The sequence below is a fragment of the Calliopsis andreniformis genome, chromosome 9, assembly GCF_051401765.1.
Source record: "Calliopsis andreniformis isolate RMS-2024a chromosome 9, iyCalAndr_principal, whole genome shotgun sequence".
Lineage (NCBI taxonomy): Eukaryota > Metazoa > Arthropoda > Insecta > Hymenoptera > Andrenidae > Calliopsis > Calliopsis andreniformis.
This window is the reverse complement of record NC_135070.1, coordinates 12,935,922-12,940,901: the sequence shown is the minus strand read 5'-3', so window position 1 is coordinate 12,940,901 and position 4,980 is coordinate 12,935,922.

The window sequence follows — 4,980 nt, the reverse complement described above, 5'->3', positions numbered from 1 at the left end:
CCCGCTTCTATTTACCTTCGTACCTGATCGCTTCTTTCCTTTTTTTCCCATCCCTTCTTCCATCTCTTTTTTTCGACGCGCCCTTGTCCAAGATTCCTTCGTTTCTCGGATTCCTCGATCACGCACGATTTTTTTTCACCTCGCCACGCATCCTTCCACTCGCCCTCGCGAGATTTTTCATCCGAGAAGGGGTTTCCTCCCTCTATCCCAGATCCATCGATCAGCGGTGCATGAAAGAGTTCCATGGCAGCGTGAAAATTCTAATGATCGAACGGCATGAGAACATTTTTAATCGTTTTCTGGATTCGCGAGGGTCGCGATCATTTGATCGACGATTCCTTAGAAAACCGTTGGTGGTTTAACTTTTACTTGCAGGTGAGGAAAAAATGATGTGATGCTGAATTAGATAGCGTGTGAAAGCTGAGATTCAGTGGGGCATAGGAGCTGGAATTGTCGATTTTTAAATGCTTATTTCTGCTACAACACTTGATGAATTTTATTTTAGTATATTGATACTATATATTTAGGTGGATTATTACAAGTATGGCAATATTAAAATTTATTTAGATCAACTTTCACATGTATTATATGTATACATTATTAGAATTCAATTATCACCTTCACAAAATATGATAATCGGTATATATTCGTTCCCAGAAAGACAGAATTTGTGTCTTGTTGTAGTCATTTCATACAGCCCAGACATATGTTAATATTCAAAGTGGATGTAGACTGAATCCATTCAGGGGGCCCTTAATAAATATCCTAAAAATCGAGTTTACTTTTCCGTGACACATTGGTTAGGAGTGCAGTCGATTACTCAACAACGAAGACGAGGACAAATTACGGCGCTTCGAGTGGTTTTCCCCCCTTGGAGTGGTTTCCCACGTAGCATTCTGCCAGGTTTCGGGGGAGTCGAGGCTTTTTACGCCATGACGACGCGACGGATCCACTCGGTACCTGATTCCATGTTAATTCCATCTGCCATACGGCGGTTGTCTCCCTCTTCCCGTGAAAACGCATCCCCGCGAGGAAAAGGCCGTTTTTGTCGCGCCGGAAGTCCTGATCCTACTGCGGCCGAGCAGCCTTCAAGAACGATCCTCGTTCGTAACCCTTCTCGGGTTTTTTGTTTTTTCCCAAATACGCGCCATATTGTCGTGGGAACTGGATGGGAAAGGCGCGATGCCGCAGGATTCGGCTGCAGTCTTTCCTCGGCCAGATTAGTGTACTATATTTAAATATATCGTCTGGTGGAAGCTTTTTCGGGAAACACATCAAAGACCTTCTGCGTATATTACCCTTGAGTGAGTTACGCTGCTCTCGGGGCTCATGAATATGAATTCTTTTTTATTGGGGGTAGAGGTAACGGCGTTTTTTCGTTAGGTTGGATTAGACTCGGGAAGGAAGCAGATAATTTGAGAAGAAGACAACGTTTTAAGGATTGAGTTTCAGAAGGAATAGAATCAAAATAACAAGCTCTTTGTTTGACAGTTTCGTGTTCGTGGGAGGTACTCAGTCTAGGATAGATAACAACCAATAAAATACATGTGAGGTATACCATTGTATAGTTAATTCTTTATAGCTACGCAAACACACTTATGATGCTTAAAAAAATATCCATATATGGCAATCAAAATACTAAACTAGTGAAAAGAGAAATTAACCTTATGCTAGAGTGTTTTTTTAAAAAATTGAAGTTCTTCCCACGCGCCATGGCTTAGGTAATCATCAGATAGAAATCGGATCAAAAGTGGTTTCTAATCGGTCTGAAATCGTTTGATACTGTTCGATAAAAGGCAATGGGTATATTTACTTGGTGAGTTCCATGCTTGCCGAATGATTCAAATCTGATCGCTGATAAGATAATGTAAAGCGAAAACTACGAAAAAATTAATACGGGAAATTACAGAAACGTTAATATTTCGCGTCATTCCACCGTAATCGAGTGTTCAGTGAATCCTTCAATCCGCGGTGCCGCGATTGACTTGAGACGCAGTTCACAGTGTCCCATTATTCTCGAGACGCGTCTCTGTTTTTTTCCAAAATTTTCTCCCGCGAAGATTCGGGAGTTCGCGGACATCGATCGATCGACGTTGAAAGAACAAAACGATCTAGTTGGCTACACGTGTACTTATACATCTTCGCCGGCGGAGACCTTGAAGAGAGCCGCAGCTGCATCCTTGCACCGCCCCGTAGAGAAGGTAAAGGACAAACGTATAATATGATCTAACAGATCGTAGCAGCGCGGCCTCGTGCGAATCGCGAAATCTCGATCCATAGATCCTCACGTTCGTTCTACCCTCTAGTCGGGCCGATCTTGAAATTTTATCGCTCCAAAGCTACTTCCATTGTTCCTCACTGTACCTTGCCAGCTTATTATTTAATCCTCTTCGTGGGAATGATTGGCTACCAATCCACTACAAAGTAGTTTTGGTCAAAGTCCACGCACTCGTAAACAGAAATTTTAGCCACTGTGTAATTATTTATTGTGACACTGTATATTCTATGTATAATGTAACAGAGTAGAGTAGCTGTTTTATGGAATGATTCTGTGACATTCACGAAATAGCTTTATCGAGGCGAAAGAGTATGTTCTGAGCAATTCATGAAAAGTTAAAAACAAGTTTCTTTGCAACTTCTTGAGATGAGTATTTAAATAGATTTATTAGTAACTAGATAATATTAATTCGTGAATATTAAGTAATATTGAATATGTATATTGATCAAAAAATTCGACATTTCTTCCTTGGTTGTTCTTCGGGGTGAGATAATTGATCTGTTAGTGGAGATACCTACTGATAATTGGGCATATCGTTTAAGTAATTTACCCATGGCATAGGCCAGTCGACAATCCACGATCTCTGGCTAGAAGGTTGATCACCACTGTGAGCATTCAGCGATTCAGGGCCTGTTGGGCCCTTCTACGATAATTACACGGTGCGAGCTGCGAGTCGGCCCAGGAATATATGTTCGATCGGCCGGTTTTTGAATTATTTGAAAAGAGACAGACCCTGGTATAACCGCGATATTATGGTATCGCGATTCCTCCTCCTCGAACCTTCGATCCCTTTTCTCCATTCCTTTTCGCCTCTTTTTTTCCTACCCTTCTACCTCCCGCTCTTTATTCCCTTCTTCCCTTTGCTTCTTTTACATCCTCGCCCGTTTGAGGGAGCGCGGCACTAACGCTTTTGAAAATCGCGAGACAGCCACTCGACAGACCAACGATTTTTCGATTTCAGATTTATTAATATTTAGTCAGAATTATTTAACGATTATAACAAGTTTCATTAGGGACAGTATCTTATAAAATAACGCTACTGTCGTAAGGGGTTGCGATATGACAGACTGAAAAGCAGGACTACCTGCGAACACGAATATACAGGAATTTAAAAGAAAAGAGTTTTATAATTTATATATGATATTGTCTATCATTGCTTCCTAAGGATTTTTTTTTCATCTAAACAGCTTTATGAGTGGGCGTGATTCAGCTAATTTGCTTCATAGATAATATATCTTGATAGAATTCCTCAACCTTACAAGTTATAATACATTCTGAAACTTTTTCTGACAACAGTACTAAAATGGTTAACAACGAATGAGTTAAGCAAGAAGCTATTAGCTTTGAGTGTCCAATCTAATATGTGTCGTGAATAGTGGATGAGTTACGAAAATCTTGTCATGTCGATTAGATTAGATACCGACTTACCTTTTATACTATTTTTCCAGCCATTATCTTGCCACTAGTTTTCGAACAATTTCTTCCCAATTAATTACCTGAAATTTGATCGCTGGATAAGGACACTTTATCTGATTTTCAATCGGCTTCAACAAAACAATTTTTCTACCAGACACGCGCAGCGATTCTTCGCTCACGATTAGCTAATCTTCCATCTCGACCATCACAGAGAGAAGCATAGAATGCATTTTCGAGGCACGAACGATTTTAACCCTCCGCTCGCGTCATTACCTGACCCAGAAAGACAATGATCCCCTGATTCGTCTGGCTACGAACGGAACTATATCTGCCCTTGCTTGCAGATGTTATAATTTTAGAATGGCGTAATTTTCAGCTAGCACAGAATGGTCGGGCAATGGGGAAACGAAAACATAAAGTGGGATACTGAAATCGTAATGATTGAACGAAGATTGCGGCAGAAATGGAGCGAACTTCCATTCTGATTAAGAAAATGGTTAAGGGAACTATTATATAAGAAATTTCTAGTTATGCAACGAACTTTAATTAATTGTATCGATATTCACTGTTACTTATAATAGTTTCTTTTATTCTGGTTGAAATGCCCTTTGTTCCTTTAGGAAGTTGACTGTATTTTTCTTAGAGAAGCCTACTCTATTTTACAGATAGATGTCAAATTACTGAATATAAGTTTTAGATAACACAGTACTATAAATGAACTTAAGTATATTACTGCCAGAGAGGAAACTTCAAATTAAAGATTCTAACATATTAACGAATATCGAGCAATTTTCTTGAAGAAAATGAACCATCTAGTGAATCACCTATCCAATTCCGGGAAAAGCACAAAAATGAAACGCTTCATGTACCTCGAAGATAAAGGAGGGCGAGGCCGTTGGACGAACGTTAAAGGCCAGCCTCGCAAAACGACTAAAAGGCGTACCTATGAATTCTGGAGACAAAGGAGGAATGTAATCAAGAAATCAGCGAACAGAAGAGGGAACAGCGTAGGAATGGGAGAAGGAGCGGGGCGAGGACGCGACGAAGGAGGAAAGGACAAGATCGGCATTGGCAAAAGGCATAGGCTCTGGCCGGCCGAGATCGCAACAAATGACTGTGTTTAAACTTGAACGTGACAAAATTTAAAAATCCCGCCCGAGGCTCGCGAAACGGGGAGGGGGGGACAGCCAGGCAGGGTGGGAGCGAAGAGGGAGAAGATGGGAAGATAAAGGTCTCTCGCTCTTTCTTCTCTCCCATTGCCCTGCTTTTACGTCGCTTCGCATTTC